The sequence below is a fragment of the Amblyomma mixtum genome, chromosome 5 (assembly GCF_055824585.1).
Source record: "Amblyomma mixtum isolate Tamu chromosome 5, ASM5582458v1, whole genome shotgun sequence".
NCBI classification, from domain to species: Eukaryota; Metazoa; Arthropoda; class Arachnida; order Ixodida; family Ixodidae; genus Amblyomma; species Amblyomma mixtum.
The window spans coordinates 58,811,634-58,830,089 of record NC_143016.1 but is presented as its reverse complement, the minus strand read 5'-3'; positions in this window follow the sequence as shown (position 1 = coordinate 58,830,089).

Sequence of the window (18,456 nt, the reverse complement as noted above, 5' to 3'; positions counted from 1 at the left end):
TGTTGCCAGGTTCGTGCGGTGGCATAGCGCACCCTGCTCTTAAATGACGAGGCAGTGGTTCGATTCCCACCGCAGACACGGAAATTTTTTCTTCAAGCTGTTGCTTTCTTTGGAAGAACAGTTGCACCTCAACGTTGCTCGCTTCGGACGAACAGTTGCGCCCTGAGGAACGATTAGTAGTCGACTAATAGTTAATCCCTCCAACATTTAGCCGCGAAGGACTTATCCTTGTGGTGACGCGGTTGTGCCCTGAGAGAACAAATTATCGCTCATAGAGTGCATAGGGCCTCATGCAACGGTTTAAAACGCGAGCGCGTCGGTTTTGCTATCGTAAACAGAATAATTTGGAAGGAGAGAACATGGGCGAAAAAAAAAAAACGAAAAGACAGCGTATAAGCACATGCGTGCCAATAATAACGTCGCATAGTCGAAGACAGTTAGACAAGCAGGATGCCTTCGAAAAGAACGATTAAATCCTCTGGCGCTGCGGCAAAGCATTGGCCTTTCGTCATACGCTCCGAGGAAAAAAGAAGGACTAAACAAAGGAACCGCGGTATTTCTTTTCTGCGGACGAATTGCTGTGCTATAGGTATCGTTCTTTTTGATATGTAGTGCAGAGGCAGATCTACCTTAACAGGCATGTACTAGCGTATACTTGAAATAAGGGAATAATTACCCATTAGCATCCATTGAAACGCATCCGTACGGTTACAGAGGATCGAAAGCTGTATGGCTTTCTCTTAAAGGCATTGGACTAGCTTGGACGTTTAACGAATGAGCAGTGTGCCTACTGTGCACGCGCGGCTGCCACGTGTGTGCGCGCACTTATAGCTGCGAATACGCTGCAGGCACTGGGCTCTCTACGCTAGTGCATCTCCACAATACTAAAACTCTCTTGTAAACTGTTCGTCCCCCCCTAGTTTGTTGGAGCGGCAGGTCACTGACGAAGGGACGGTTTTTGCGATAATGTGGGTGAAAGAGATAGAAAGAGAGAGAGAAAGTAATTTAAGGAAAGGAAAGGTGGAGAGGTATATTCTGGGTGCTCCTAAACGATTGCTAGCAATCGTTTAGGAGCACCCAGTCGTATTCCAGCCGTATTCCAGCCGTATTAGGAGCACCCGCCGTATTCGTGAGACCCCGGAACACTATTATGACTGGGCGACCTGCAGTGGCTGTAGCATATTTGCATCGAATACGACGAAATGACTGAGCCGTACACGTCTTCTGTGTTGTTCGCCATTTTGGAGAATTTTTCCCTTTGCAGGGAGTTTTAGGAACAAAATTTGGCAAAAAGGGAATTTATACTTCAAGAACCGAAATTGTCTCACTTTTTTCGATTTGACGGAGTTTTCGAGCTGCTGCAGGGAAAAAAGGGCTGAAGATAGAAATTTTCCGACCTAATTGAGAGAATTTTGGCAATGACATTAAATATCCCTGTTTCTCAGTAGAGGCAGGTCTCGCTACTTGTATTGCATCTTCATGCAAGGGAGCACTCAGCACTAGCTGTGCGCTACGCAATGGTGCGAGAAACGCTGCGAAAGAGGGAGACGTCCCTTTTCTAAAGATGTCAACGTCCTCGAAGACCTTCGGGTGATGCCACTAACGACGCTGGAAGGGCATTCAGGCGTCTCATACGATTTGCTGGAGGACCGCGAACCCCCTCCACAGAATAGGACTGTCCATCGATGGAGCTTCATTGGGATGCAGATAGCTCAGTCTTGACGCTCTTGGGGGCTTTTTAGGCACCTTCAGCGAGGGAGCCAGCATTTAGCCGAGCTTCAGCAACAAAAAAAAAACCATTTTTCTTTAACAATGTTCAGGCTATTATTACCTCACAGTACCCAAGGCAACACAGAATGATGCAAATGTTCAACTCTGACTCACAAGCAGCCTGCCGCAACTATCTTTGCGGCAGTTGGTCACAGAGCGCTCCGCCACAACTAACTAACAGCGCTCAGCCACAACTAATAGATGCAGAACCACACAAGCCGATCAAACATAAGATCATCTGGGTACCGGGGCACACGCGGGTGGCAGGAAACCATGAGGCGGACAGGATAGCTCGAGGATATACTAACTACCGAGCATCCAACGTCAACGACCTTGAAGAATCCCTGCCAGCACCTCGGGAATACTCGGCCATACTAAACAACTACAAAGGCAGCAAGATGCAGTACACACCACTGCACAAATCCTTAAACAAAGACGAGGCTGTCACATGGAGACAACTACAAAGGGGGTAATATCCAAATCTAAATAGACTAAGTAAAGTTCACCCTACATTTTACGACCACAATTGTCCGTAATACCATGAAAAAACTTGACAAGGTAAGTTGCTGGGCGAGTTGGTTTCGATATTCCATGAATACAGCGCAATGAACGAGACAAGAAGACGACACAGGCAGAGACACAACACAGCGCTGACTCACAACTGAATCTTTATTGGCTGCCAGCGGGAATAAATACCTAACTGGCGGCCAAAAATGAAAAGAAATGGGCACAAGTCATACAGCGGGAACACAAAATTAAAAAAAAAAATTGTATCCTTCTTCTTGTCCCGTTCGTTGCGCTGTAGTCATGGAATGAAAAAACTACACTGCATCACGTAACATGGGCATGTCAAAAAGTCGACGTCGTTTCAGTTATACCAAACCCAAGTGCGGATCAGTGGGAGGTTCTGCTCTCTAGCGACTGCCGCGATGACCATATCGGTCTTGTACGGCGAGCTCAGCTGACGGCAGCATCCAGCGGAGCCCTGGAATAGGGGCAACCGACCATTGTGGAGATGGACTCATTTCACCGCATAAAAACACTTGCGCTAGAGCTGAAAAAAAGTTATCCTCTCCTCTCCTCTCCTCTCCTATCCTATCCTATCCTATCCTATCCTATCCTATCCTATCCTATCCTATCCTATCCTATCCTATCCTATCCTATCCTATCCTATCCTATCCTATCCTATCCTATCCTATCCTATCCTATCCTATCCTATCCTATCCTATCCTACTCTGACCTGTCAGGGGAGTCGTCTCCCTCGAACGAAGTCTTCACGGAGCGTGTATTTCCATAGCAGGTGCGTTGGGGTTGGGTATGGGAATGTGTACATCGTAAACGCGAGGTGACTTCTGCTGCGCATTCACCGTCTGCTGTAAAGATGGAGTGGACACCCAGCTTCATGAGGTTTCGCAGCGACTGCAACGCATGTAGGACGTATAATCACTGGCGAGTTTTGGCAGGTATTTACCCTGCCGTCCTTGGTATCATGCGGCACGCGATGCCTTGAGGAACAAGTGCAAGACGTGCCTGCATGCGCAGTAAGCCGCCGGTGCACTCCACAGGCACGAGCATGTTTTTGGACACCATTCAGAAGTAGCCACACTTCCCAGTGATGAGGACGGGAGAAATCTTCTCGTGCAGCTTTGCGCCTCATGATGGTCTCGACCGTCGACGCTCAGATGAGTCACTGGAATTGACCGAACACGTCTCAGCTCGGCTTTGGACAAAACATACCGTATTTTCCGGTGTATAAAACGCGGTTATTTTTCAAAAATCCTTGCTGGTGCGTCCTATACAAGGGTGCGTCTTATATGCGAATTTTCCGGTTTTTTTTGCGAGTTCAGAAATTACCCAGGTTCACGTTCAAGCTTTTTCCACCGAAAAAATATTACTACCAATAACGCGGTTGTAACATGGTTAATACTTCAATACGGGAACCGCCGTGCGCAACTTTTTTAGGTGAACTTTATCATGAAACGGCGGGGTTGACCACTTCCGGGATCTTAAACACGCGGCCGTTTCGGTGGCCCCAAGCAAAGGTAATGTGAAATGACAAAAGATAGCGACAGTCGCGCTTCTCGCCATTGTCAAGACAAGCCAAGAGAAGCCGATGTTTTTTTTTTTTTTGTCACCCTTTGCAAGTACGTAGTGCGAAGAGAATGCTTCAGACGCGTTGCCTTTTCGATAGCGTATCCGAAGATGAAGACTTTAAAGGTTTTATGTAAAAATAAATTGTTATGGACATAGAGTTCTTTCGCTTTTTTTTTTCTTTTGTGCTAAAACGTGGGCTGGTACGGCGTGAGTGTTGCATTTTTCGATCACTTAGCGTTGCTTAAGAACTTCTCACACGTACAGTGCATATTGCGATGGTCGCATAAGCATGTTTAATTAAGCCTCACTAGCCTAACTGGGTAAATGGGGGTGCGTCTTATACACGGGTGCGTCTTATATACCAATTTTTTCAATGACACCCTGCATATATGGCGGGTGCGTCTTATACAAGGGTGCGTCTTGTACACCGGAAAATACGGTAGTCACAACTCAAGAACGGAGCGGCAAGTGTCCTTAAAAGAAAGTCTTCCAATCAGTGGCGTCAAGCTATATACATCACTCCAAACAGAAAGGAGTAAAGAGGGAGTAACCTGTACTCTAGCGCACTCCCTTTTATAAAAGAGAGTGCGCTAGAGGAGAGCTTACTTCCTTCTTACTCCCATATAGGCGTATTCATGTTTAGAGTGTATCGTCACAGTGTTGCGGCCAACAGCCTTGCATCGACCGTAGCCTGGCATCGCGGGTGGTTAGCCGGTTTAAGACGACTGACCGCGACCTCATGAAAAGTCAACGCCATCGACTGGAGGGCTTCCTTTGAGGAGCCTTTGCCGCTTCGTTTTCGAGTTCTATGTGACTATCTATTTAAACATGCGATCTCTGCCAGTGCACGAATGCACTACATGCACGTAACAAAAGGACAAACACAGACGTTTGCTTTTCGAAGCCAGTGCTAAGAAGCCCTTACCGCTGTATTCTATTTTATACAGTATAACCCGACGTGCGCATGCGCACTTCTCGCTGATGGCAGCGTAGCAAAAGTGCGCTTGTTAGCGAATCTTTGCGGGTCGAAGAAAACGTGCCTCCGATAAAGTTTCTACGCGCCGCATCAAAGCGACCGTTCTCGCGAGCACACAGGCACAAAAACGAGACAAGGCACCGAATCATAAGCAGGAAGCGTTCTGCAAGGCCAAGGTCTGCTATACGTGCTGCCTTACCAATGGGTTCTTGACGTTCTGCCTGATCGTACAGACACTTGGACGTAGTTCACACGTGGAGGACGACATGTCGATAGTCCACAGGGGAAACTTTTTTCTTTTTGCTGCACGCTATAGAAGGGACAGGCATGCTTGGATGGTGTCGCTAGGGGCGCGCCGTACATGCGAGGTTCGTCCGGTCTGCTTTTTCAGTTCATGATGCCTCACAGTTTTTTCTCTCGCTTCAAGCTGGAAAGAAGCTTCTGTCAAAAAATGCCTTTAAAACGCGCTCCTGTTAACGATTTTGAAGCAGCCTAGACAAAGGGCTGTTAAGAACCTACAGTGTGAAGATATTACGTTCAGACTTCATTCGTTTTCATTAGACGAATAGGCAGGTTAGTCAGATAGCAAATGAGAGCACGTTCTTTTTTCAACTGACGTGGGCGCTAATTTTGGAATCAGCAGCGTTCAATTTTTTGTTGTTCCTTATACCTTTCTTGACTGAGTCAAGCATCAAGCCAATCTGTGTTGCAATTTTTGGTTTGGTTTATTTGGTTTAACGTCCCGAGCAACTCATGCTATGAGGGACGCCAGTTTTTAATGGGAGAGCCACGTAAGAGAGTTGCCACCTATAAACACTAGCCCGGCAAGATCTCAATCGAAGCTAACGATGAGCAAGGGTTTCATACCTGCGTGACAACGTGCAAGCAGGCACGTTAAAAGCCGTTTCAACGATCAGGAGAACAACTCTAAACATTGTGTCTTGATGAGTGGTCCGTGTAAAAATTCCTAATGTTCATCTTGTATTGACTGGGAATGGTGGGAGTAACTGCCGAAATATTTCCACGTTCATGCTCCCTTGTACTTGCATACTCAACGTACACATGGCGCGGGAGGGGGGGGGGGGGGGGGAGCGTAAATTGGAACAAACTCGTGGTCGGAGTGTGGAGGCCCTCCTGTGTCTTTGGGCGTTTCTGCTACACGTGCTCTCGGCGGCTGAGGCTGCCGTCAGGTGCAGCTTCGATCGTCTTCGGTGGCTTTGGAAGCTGAGAAAGGACACTTCAGTATGGACCTTGTTCGTATGCGAGCCGGCGTCTAAATACTGAAGAAGCAGCGGCTATAGGTTTCGCAAATGACAGATAGCGGATGAAGCCGAGAAGCTGAATGGAGGTAAGGAAAAGCATGTCGCCATACTGGAGGGCTTCCGGTCAATTTGTAGTCTTAACGCCCACATGGCACCGCACAGCTCGCGGGTGGGGTTCATGGCGAAACTGTGTAGGAATATGACGGCCTGGGACAAGGGCGGATCTCTAGTTGCTCTTGCGTTACTGGCTTGGGAGAGAAAAAACAAAGAGTAGAATCATCACGTCTGCATGGTCTTGGCGGCACATGAGCGCTGAAGTCGTTAAGTGGAAGAGCGCAAAGCGACGGCTTGCAAGGCTGTGCGGTTGGCTTGCTCCGCCTTCGGCAAGCTGTCTGTGTCTTGACCAGCTGAGGCTCAAATTCGGGTTTTCTTTTCTTTAATACAGCCTCCTTTTCAGTTAGAAAAACAACTAGCCGGTGTAAAAGGCTGTCATATTGCACATTTTAACAGCAGACGCGTTGTCGTTCCATGCTCCCGTCTTTCGCGCTGTTCAAGTCATGCACTATGAAAGCGCATATCTCCGCGGCGCCGTTCTTGGCGCACTTTCATAGTGCACGTGCGTGTCCATGGGCGTGTGATTACGGTCGCCGGGATGATATAGGTGAATTTGAGCAGGTCATGGGTAGCTAAATAGTTTATACGTACCGTATGCGGTGAGCAGCCGTTGCCCAAAATCTACGCACGCACTGCTTCGGCGCTTTGATGAGCTTGCGTTGGGCCCCAACAAAGACAGAGCCTTGTCGTGTACACATGTTTGCTTAAGTACGCAAACTAGTTAGGCTTAACTAAGCGTCTGCGCATACGGCGCTACTTAGCAGGACGTATATATACCGCGCGCGAACCACAGAAATCACAAAGAAGAGCGGAGTGTGTCCTTGGTCGGCTTAATTAACAAGCAGGCACCGGCGAGACGTTCGCCCGTTCCTGCGGGAAGACCAGGTTCTTACTTTTTTGTCTGTCTGTGGGCGAGGGGGCGTCGTCGGCGAAAGGAAGAAGCCGCACAGACAGTTACGCAACGCAAGCGCAAGAACTGCTGGTGCTGGCGTGCTCAGACGAAGCCGAAGGAAAAGAAAGAGCCCGACGCCAGACGAGATGCAGCCCGCCGCCGCCGCAGTGGCCATCTGTGAGGGGGGGAGGACCTCGTCGCGATTGGCGGCGTAAAGGCGCGCACGGCAGCAAGCTGGCGCATCGTGCTCCAAGTTGGCGCATGTGCTCTGCCTGGCGACAGAGCCGACCGAGCGGACAACAGCAGCGGCAGAGCAGCAGCAACAGACGTCCTCGGTAGCTTTATAACCACGGCCTCGTCTGCCCGGCCACTCGCGACCTGCACGGACCGGTGAGTGCGTCGATTTCGCGGCGGCTTCGGCTGATGCCCTGGTGTCAGTGCTTTGCAGGCGTTTGTCCGCCGAACGCCGGATGAACCGGCGGTGCTGCTTCGGCAGCGCTTGCTGTATATCGAGGTACGCGTATGGAAAAGAGAATCGGCTCCACATTACTTAGCTATCTCTTGCCGTCCTTCGAACGGTGATAACTTGCATCTAACTAAATTTGCTGCTCAGAAGAAGGTTGATCTGAAGTTACTGGGTCGTAACTTAACTGTCACACTGACGAAAGCTATAATTTTACTCAGACGTTGCCTTACAACTCCGTGTCTTGTAGACGAAGTAGATTTCATGTATATATTTCTTTAAAATTATGTCAGTCACAAAATGCCCGAAAAGAATTAAGAGCATGGGCACTGTGGGGATCATGGTTACGGCACGACGCGATTGAGGGCTGTGGTGACCATGTTTCTCCAGGTGAAGATTTCCTGCCGTGATTCACTTACTACGAAAGGTATACGTTTAGGTTCCGCAGAATAGCCAACTGGACTAATTGTTATTGGTAGCACTAATGGCTAATTCCAATCGGCGATTCGGGGCGTCGCGCTGAATCCACCAAGGAGCACGATGTCGGTCGCCGTCGAACCAGAATTCAGGGTCTGAATCCAACGCCATTTGAAACGTGCTCTTCGTTTTCTCGGTGCAAGGAAATGTGTTTCGGATCGCAGGTTGGAATACGCCATCCGACAGAGAGAAAGAGAGAGAGAGAGAGATGGTATTTGAACAAGCGGTGCAACGCTTGGTCCGGTCGCCATCGCGTACTGTTTAGTGCCGGATTCAATATTTTCTGTTCATATATTTAAAGTAATATAATAACTAATCTGAAAATGCTGGCCCCTACGAAACACTAATATCAATCTTCAAGAGTATTACGTTGTTCGCGCACTGCGCACGCATTTTACAATAAACCATCTTTGACTCAAGAGCAATGAACATAGATGGCTAATGTAACGCATATACTTTAGTAAAATCCTTGATACCTTAAATTATCGTACCGCATATTTGGCTGTCGGCATTTTATTTTTATTTGATTTTTTTAAGTTTGCATGACGAGTGGAGGTGTAGCCTGTTAGAACGGCTACTTGGGCTAGTTGATATAGATTCATTGCTACGAGGTAGCGCACACAGACGACGAACAAGAAAAGAAACACAGCAAGGCACTATACTTCAAGGAATGGAAAATCGGCTATACCTTAATTATCTGACATCTCACACTGAAGTTGTTTAAAAATGAGCGCTATTTTTATGAAACACACTTTTTAAATTGTAGTTTTGCATTAAATATATGAGGTTTAATTTACAATTTTTCTTTGATTTTTAACGTTTCTGCAGTTGCACATGGCTTCTGTTCTCTAGTTTTACCTCAATCTCGACGTTTTGCGACCTCACTGCTAGCAAAAGTTTGCGCATAATAATGCACAGGAATTGAATTTTGCTACATAGACACACCGAAAACAAATCGCATCCCTTTGTAAAGCACACTGATGAGAAAGGATTTTGAGGTCCATTCTTCGCGGACTAGCGAACTGCGAGACGAGTTCAGACTTTTTGTGCATGTAACATATCTGGAACTTGTAAAGGAGCGAGATGTTGCATTCGTGGTGTCTTTGAACTTATATTTCGTGCCTTTAGACATTCCGATTATATCGAGTTCGATCCTGCCTTCCACCAGCAACTAGACGCTTGATATCTGTATGTTTTTTTTTTTTAATTCTTGCATGCTCGCCCCGAGTTCGTTTGTTTTTTCATTAAAGTGTTTCCCTCTCACTGCAGATGGATTATGTGTTTTTATGTAGTGCACTTAAGAGCAATTTCTTCAACACAAAAATGCTATAAGTACATCCATGGCTTTTCAACTTATATAAATTTTTATTGTGATTACAACTGCCGCAATATTGTTAAAAGGTGAGTAAGCAGGCGTTTGACAAACACGAACTTGTAAACCAGTGTTAAGTTCGATAGTTGTGCACAATTACGCGCCTGTTACAGCTGCGGTCTGAACATGGCCTTATTCAAGTTGGATCGCTCGATCAGTGGCGGAATTGCTAAGCGGCAATCCGTAATACGCTGCAGGCCGGCTTTCAGGGTTGGGTCAGAAGGAGACTCGCCATCAGAAGACGTAAGCGCAGGTGTCCATGTTTTCGCAAGAGTATAGATGACAAGTCCGTTGCTTCTGCTTTACTTAACGCTGCTGTCGCTGTCTAAAAAGAACGTTCGCGTCGTTTGAGTGCTTTAGATCAGAAAGAAATGCGTCATTAATATGTGCAATCGACAGCCAACATTTCTTTAATTTTTTTTGTTGTTTTAATCCGGTGCCTGAAGAAAGAAAAAAAAGTCACCTTGAAACTGAAAGATTTCCGCCTCCTTCTGCTTTATTTGCAGTTTTTCTTTCTGACCACCCACTGTGTGTTATTGAATTGTACTGTTATTGAAACTCTATTCCAAGGAGTTATGTTTTAGTCTTCTGCTCATCCTGCTTGGATCGCATGAGGTCCGCATGTTGTTTAAATAAAAATAAAAAATGAAACGAGCGAGGAGCGAGATACAGTCGTGCCCCGTTATTGCGACCTCCGTTAACATCGAAGACTCGAATGACGCACAGTTTTTGTAGGATCAATCTTTTTCGATGCATTTCTGCCTCGTTAACGTAGACGCTCGCTGTCTGGACAAATATCAGAGCGAAAATGCACAGAACCCATTTGAGCCCATGCATTTTTGTCGCCTTACTCTGGAAAGCGATAAGAATACAATCTCGACTTCCTATACGCATAATGTTTTTTCCTTATTTTGAGTGCCCGGCACCGGCGAAAGACACTGCGAAAATGCAGGTTCACGATTTGTGGCCTTTTTTTTGTGATTTTATAGCTTTGCATTGGTAAGTTGCCCAGTTGACGAGCCTCGCTTTTTGCCATATTGCATGAATGATTGTGAACAGATTTTCTCTGCAGCTTGTGCTACGTAGACAGCCGTAGTCTAGACACGCGGTAGCGCCATGAGATGTCATACGTGTCTCGTGATGACGTCTGATCGTAGTGCTTCAAACTCTGCCACGATATTTCACTTACAATGGTGGTCATGATAACACATTAGAAATTCCCAAGATATGTTCTAATTTCCTCTTCACTGCACACTATTATGCACAGAAGCAGAGTTTTTTTCTTTCTGAATAAGTACTTTTCTTTTGGTTTTCTACACGACGCGTTGCAACGGACGGCTTTCTCTATGGACACTTTTGTTCGGGAACCAAAGTGGTCATATTAATGAGGCACGACTGTGACGTCGAGCTGCTGCACTATAGTAAGATAGCGCGTACACCATGATCCATGACCGTGCTGAAGCGCTGCTTTACGGAACACGGTTTTCGCCAGCATTGCATGGATGACCTTCTGTGCATTTTTCATAAGCTTTGAAAAGTTAAGCTCTTGACCACGTAAACAATGTGTTACTGTGTGTGCAACGTCGCGTTAGGAGGAGCCACTTTCCGCATTGTCTTCACTTGGTGTACACTGAAATGGCACTTGAACGAATGTCACCTGAACGAACTTCTGGGATAAACGAACTGCTGCGAAATCCCTCACCGAAACGTCATCGTATTCATTGCGACTGGGTTTGTTTGAGTTGAACGAATTTCGGCACACTGTGGCTTGCAGTTCTCTTCAGAGCTGAACATTTTTGAAAGAAATACCGCTTCCATCATAGCCTGAATCCTTTCAGCATACTTCAGTTTTCTTCTGCGAAAATCCGAACACCATTTCTGAAATTGCAACAAGTGAGGCACCAATATGTCTAGAGAATGTGAAAGCCTTTCCCGCCTATAGCAGGAATTTGCACCAGAAAAACTACAGTGTAAAATCCCACGCACCTATAAGTAAAGCCCCCGAATGAGGTAAACGCAAGGAAGGCACTGTTTGCTATCTATTCGTGGCACCCTGGAACTTTTCGTTTTCCCCCATATCCATGGAGGCAGGAAACAGTATCTATTTTCATAATTAGAGTACCGCAGAGCAGTTTACTTGACTGCCACAAGTGGCGTGACAGTAATCGGATCTCTGACCAACCATGGTGCCGGATTTTGATACATTTGATACATGGCCGTTATGTGGTGACCAAATAATGATTAAAGTGATGTTCCAGTAACCAGGTTAGCAAATAGTGGCCCCACCTGTGTAATGCGTGGCTGACTATTGTTGGCTGCCTATAGCAACTTTCTTGTCGGCATCTTGAGCAGTTTCGTGCTGTTGCTTTGACACGTCGCAGTTGGCGTGACAGTCGGCTAATCTCCGTGTTCCGGGCCAATGGGAATTCCAAATTTGGTTTCACGGGCCCTGCAGAAAGTTGCGATAAGCAGAGAGGTTCGGATACTTTCCACTACACGAGCTGCTTTGAGCCAGTGATCGACATTCGGGCGCTCTTCATGTCGAGTACTATACTTGCAGCGGCGTGCCATTTCAGTCGGCCCATTTCGCTCCGTACTCGAATTCCACCATGCACGATCGCCATGTAACGTTGACCTGTGCTGCTCGACAACTGGTTGGTTGGTTGGTTTATGGGGTTTAACGTCCCAAAGCGACTAAGGCTATGAGAGACGCCGTAGTGGAGGGCTCCGGAAATTTCGACCACCTGGGGTTCTTTAACGTGCACTGACATCGCACAGTACACGGGCCTCTAGAATTTCTCCTCCAAAGAAATTCAACCGCCGCTGCCGGGATCGAACCCGCGTCTTTTGGGTCAGCAGCCGAGCACCATAGCCACTGAGCCACCGCGGCGGCGTGCTGCTCGACAACTGTCGTGGCGGTGGACTATGGGTCCATACCACTGGGGCCACGATGTTGGTCATTGTCCTCCTGGCTGTAAATGGTGTCTTCGTTGTTGTATACTCACTTAATTAAATCCGGTGGCTGGCTCCTTCCTTCCTTTTATTCAGGTATCACAACTTATACATTTCAGGACGTTGTCCTTATAGGGGGAGGAAAATAAATCTTTCAGGTTCTGCTTTTTTCCTGGTAACGATGTGCAGCAGATCTTTAGGAATGACGATACTGGAAGAAACTTGTCCCGTTTTTTTAAAAAATAATTTCTTTACTGCATTGTTTTTCGCCTGCAGCTTCGTTTCCGCGGCATGTGGCGTAGAAAGATAGCATACACTGTAAACATGAACTTAACTATAAGAAAGTAAAAAAATTGGCTGTGGCTTAGCTAAGGTGATATCTCAAAGCGAAAAGCTCTCGCTGCTTTTCAGCCAACTCCCAAGCTACCACTTCTGGATCGGTGTTTCTGCGCCGTCCGACTGTTGCTTCTTCTCCTTCAATGGCGAGTGTCTGCGTCTGTTCTATGGGCAAGCGCGCCTTATATACCCCTCCTTTCAAATGCGCACTGCGCACGGCTGCGGCGAAAGGTCAAACGCTGAACAGAGGGTCTTTCTCTTTGACTAAAAATGCCCTACATGAGGCACACACCCTACCCACGATTTCACTCAACTGAGCAGATGCTAAGCTCAATGTCTGTTAAGATCCCGCAAATGCCATAGTCTTTCACAAACGTCACACACGTAGCCGAACGATTGTTCACAGTCTGCCGTGAAGACCTTGGTCGCACTGGCACTTCTGCCTGTTTCTGCGTCGTCCGACTGTTGCTTCTTCTCCTTTCATGGCGAGTGTCTGCGCCGTGCGTGACGTCACTTGGTTTCGCGCATGCGCAGAAGTGTCAAATCTGTAGTGTGGCTCACGCGAAGCGTGATGTTGACTAGCCTAGTGAAGCTTTTCGCTTAAAAAGAGAGTGAGAAGTCCTATATCGCACTGCCTTTTAGGAGCAGGGTATGCTTCCTGTTCAGGGGTATATTTCCGTCACTAAATATACGGAATACTTACTGCTGGCAACAGCGCCATATTCCCATTTCACGGCATGGTTAACTTGAAGTGCTCAGTTAACAATGGAAGTAGACTTGTAAACGCGGCACCGAAGGTCCTAGCTGATAGAGGGGATTGAAACCTCGGCTGAAGTCTTTTTAATTGCAAGAACTTCGCATGCTTTCAAGAGGAAATCTGTCTCCTTTGCCAGCCGTAAGTATTTCGTATATTTAATGATGAAAATCTACTCCAGGGTTTCGGCAATATATCCTGCCCCTATTAGAGAGTGCGCTAGAAGATGACTTACTCCCTTTTTGCTCTCTTTTAGGGTAATTCATGTTCAGAATTCATAGAGCCGCCGGTAATCACATGCCCTCACAGAACAGTGACGAAATTCGTCAGTGTTTCGTGAGCGCATGTGATTTACTACACTTCTGTGTGCTATGTTCTGCTTGCTGACATCGCATGTTACAGCCCGCGGAAACCGAAATCGAAACTAGATGAAAAGCAGGGCTCCAATAAAATTGTTTAAAGCAAACCGGGACACGTCTCCTCCAGGCGTTCATGCTTAAGGGCAGGGGTTCTCGAACTTTTTTGCTTGGAGGAACCCCAAAAGCCTTCAATAAGTTCCAGGGAACCCCCCCCCCCCCCCCCCTTCCCCCCCACCCCGCTTTCACTTACCAGCAATGTTGTCGAGTGCATTTTTGCAAAGAGAGAGTTGCAAAAGTTAAATGTTTATTGCACCGATTAATACAAATACTAATGTGATGGGTGGCACTGCTTCCCTTTTGAGAGCAAGTCAAAGCGTAGCTCAGCAGCACTCAGAGCCAGTCTCATATCAGCTGCCGGGTCAGGGCCAGTGAGGGTTCTCGCGGAACACAAGAAGACAGCCCGTGGAACCCCTGTGTTCCGCGAAACCCAGTTTGAGAACCCCTGCGTAAGGGTCTGCGCATCGTTAACACGAACAAAAGCAAACACAACCTAAAAATCTGGTGTCCCGACTCCTTGCAACTTCGTCGCTGTACGATGGGAGAAGTTAGCCCCGCACACTTGCCGTCGCCGTTCTCGGACACGTGCCCGTGGTCTTTTTCCTTTTTTTATTTTTCTGCTCTCAGCAACGTTTCAAGGGCGCGCCAACTATGCTCTGACCTTTCCTCTGCGTCCTTCCCGTTCGAGGCCAGCTGGCACGAAACTCGCAGCGTACCTGGATGCGACCAAGGAAGGTCAAGGCAGAGCCTTGTACAGCCGTTAAAACGATCTCTAAAGATATTACGCACACAGCGTCGAAGCCTCGTCTATTACCATACGCCATCTGGCGCAATTCATCGCGGAAGGAAGCTATTTTTGGTCCGCGGTTTTTTTATCGCGCTATACGGCAGCATTGCTACATCGTGTATGTATATACACACTTGCCGGTAATGCAGACGCTTACGCCAGAGGGCACGCCGCCGAAGCCTTCTTCACTGCCATAGTTGCTCAGCGCCAGAAATAAACGCTGCTATTTTTAGGCAGTTTTGGTACGATGCTAGGAACTACTCAATTTGTTGCGTGCAATCTAAAAAAAAAAATATTTACCCAACGAAAAATAATCTTTTGATTGGGGCTAATTGGTACACCCCATAAATTGCGCCTTGTTCGTAATCTCTCTGTTCAAATTTTTTCAAATTAGCGCGTTGTCTGATTAAGATTATATACGGTGCTTGAAATTATTCAGTGCAGATTTTTCTTTGAAAACTCGTAAGAAGATGCTTTGGTGAGCTGTATGGTAGATTGTACGGCAGGGCGGACGTTATTTGCGCGATAGAGTCCTATGGAAGACGATTTAGTAAAATTAACTGTGCAATTTTCTAATTACTGGTTAGAGGGCGCAACTTTGCATTGCGAAATTGAAGGCCTTCGATGTCAAAAGCGAGCCCATATTACAAGATTCCCTTACTATAAAGCACTTTTTTTATAGGACGAAGCCACTGCGGTGGCTGAATGGTTATGGTGTTCGGCTGCTGGCCCGAAAGACTTGGTTTCGATCCCTACCACGGCTGTTGAATTTCGATGGAGGCGAAATTCAGGCCCGTGTACTCTGCGATATCAGTTCACGTTAAAGGACCCCAGGTGGTCGAAATTTCCGGAGCCCGTCACTACGGCGTCCCCCAGAGCCTTAGACGTTAAACCCCCATAAAACCATAAAACCTTTTGATAGGACGCTGCGATGGCTTTCCCGTATCGCATAATAGTGTCCCTGTGCGTAGTATGATGACTGTAATCACTTCGACCTGTCTTACACCATAAAATATTTACATTTCTTCTGTATTTCTTTTTCAAGCAAGACCATTTTATCGATGCTCAGCTGGGAAAGCCACGGAAAGCGTTAATTTTTTTTTTTACTTTAAGTATCGCAAACTACGATGCCGATTATGAAATTCTAAATAGGGCTCGCCTTCTTTTTTGACGACGTTCAACTTGGTAATTTAATATCACAGCGTAAACTAACACTAAGAAAATTGACCATTTAATCTTAGTTAAAATGATCGTCTTTTTGTCGTACTTTGTCACTCAAATAATGTCCTCCCTACCACGCAATCAACCTGCAGATTACTGCACTGAAATACCTTTCACGGCTTTTAAAAGAAAGATTTGCGTTGAATGATTTGAAGCACCCGCGGTATTGCTCGCAGTAAGTGCATCCATTCATGCATATTACACCTGGCAAAAGTCCTGAATTAATTTCGAGCGCTATGGAGAGGGGCATTTGAAGAAACTGCACGAGAACAGAGAAGAAAGGAAAAGAAAGGAGGATGAAGGGTATTTATTAATCTTAGTGGCAGCCCTTTTACAAGATTGCTTACGAAAAGGTAAACGAAGGAAAACAAAGCTCAAAGAAAACATAACAATGTTTACAAACACTGAAGAAACCAAATGAGGCGTTACTTCCGCCTAATTGAGCATCCAGAGGGCGCTGAAATCTAAAAACACAACTTTGTTTCACAGTAAACAGTGGCGATGCATCTGGATACAAAGATTTTTTTATGGTTTTATGGAGGTTTATAGTCCCAAAGCGACTCGGGCTATGAGGGACGCCGTAGTGAAGGGCTCCGGAAATTTCGACCACCTGGGGTTCTTTAACGTGCACCGACATCGCACAGTACACGGGCTTCTAGAATTTTGCCTCCATCGAACACACAAATCTGGATAGAAAGGATAGAGGGAGCTTTGACTTTATAATATATGATCATGATTTGTTTGAGCGTTTCGATTTGCAGGGGTTCGTTCGTAGGTTCTTGTCCAATATTAATATGTCCTTACTATATATCGAAGCGCAGCTTTTGAACATTTTTTTTTCGTCTACGCAATCGGGAAGCGAAATGTCTAGGGGATAGTGTAGAAAATGCATGCACGGTGTGAATGGGCGGCTGGTCAAGCATCTCGAGTATAGGAAACGAAGGGCCTTGCTGCCTTTCTGGTACCGTGAAAGGTAAACATATGCCTGGTCTCGCGCGTTCTTGGCTTGCACTGGATCGCCATACACTGATTCGACTGAACTGGTTCTCGGAGAGACGTCGACGTCAAAGCGGAAAGCATGGAGGAAGAAAAACTAGGAGGGACCAATGACGTCACAATCTTGAAGCCTAGTCATAAAAAATATAATGGAAAGCATCATGGGAAATAGGCCCTCACGTGACACGGCAGTGGTAGCTCTTAGCTGGATTTCGGTTTCGGTTTCGCTCTCTCGCTGTACGAGCAACTACGCGACCATCTGCTTGCGTTCACTGACGGCTCCGTGGTGAGCGCAAACTGCTCGCTCGCCGCAGCGGCCACCATCCCCGAGCGACGCGTGCGCTGACTGCGGCGCAGTGGAGACACTTGGAGCACATGCTCCTTCGCTGTGCCGCTTCTGCAGTGCCGCGTCGCGAGATTCTCGCGGCCTGCAGGGCGCTGGGAATCATCCCGGACAGTCTCGAAGCGCTCCTGTGGCCGCGCGGCACTGCGCGCACCCGTGATATTCTAGCCTCTATACCCGTGACAGAACAGTGGTGAGCCTCTGTGCGTTCATCGAACAGGCGGGCTTGACTTCCCGCTCGCTCTTCGCCAGGTAGTGCACGCGTGACACGAACGCTCCGTGGGTGCTACCTCCGACGGTGTACGCGGCCGGGCGCCCCACCCCGGCCGCTAGTGCAGTATGCCGCGCGCGCGATTAGTCCGAGACAGGACGCTACGAGCGCGCGGCTATGTATACATACAGTTTACTTCTTTTTGTAAGTGATTGTGCGCAGTGGCCGGGAGACCCCGCGCAGGGGCAGACGTAAAGCCGCCGGCACTCTCTCTCGACAGCGAGAGAGAGAGAAATACTTCACTGCTGAATTTCACGTCGGAACCGCCTATGTGCGCGCGCGTATTCGGCACGACTTGTGCCTTGAGAATGGCGGAGAACGGAGGGCCCATGGGCGAGCCGAAGTCCGCCTGCCCGAGAAATAGAATCTTGCGCAGCGCGCCGGAGCGCTCGTTCAACACGTCCGTCCGCCGTGAACGCTCTGGAAGCCGCTGCGCCCTTTTTTAGAGGCTCGTTTCTTCGCCTACTCTCGAGTTCTCCGCTCATAGCATGCGCTGAAATAAACGCTCCGTATGTGTGTATAACGACGAAAGGAATTCCTCTCCATTCTCTTTATGAACCACAGTTGAACAGTGACGAGGTCGCGGCCGCACCCTTTGATGAAAAGTTTACCCGCAGTTTTCTACAGTGCACCCAAAAACTTAAGAGTGTAATCAACAGAGACGCGGAGCCTTCAGACAACCTCGAGCTCGGTACGCATTCCGCCAAAGAGCTGCGCTGCGCTACTTCGGAGCACGGACGTTCACTAAAAAGCACCGCTGGCTGGCAGTCTGGTAACTGTGGAGGAGGGCCTATTTCCCATGAGTCAGTGCGCAAAAGGGCCCTCGGCAGCGGCGTCAGAGGAGGATGGCTTGCAGAGGCTGAGCGCACTCCCTCCTAGTTTTTTTACCTCCATAGCGGAAAGGGTGGTTACTTCTTTGCCCCCGCCAGACTGAACATGCATAGATAAGTTTATCAATTT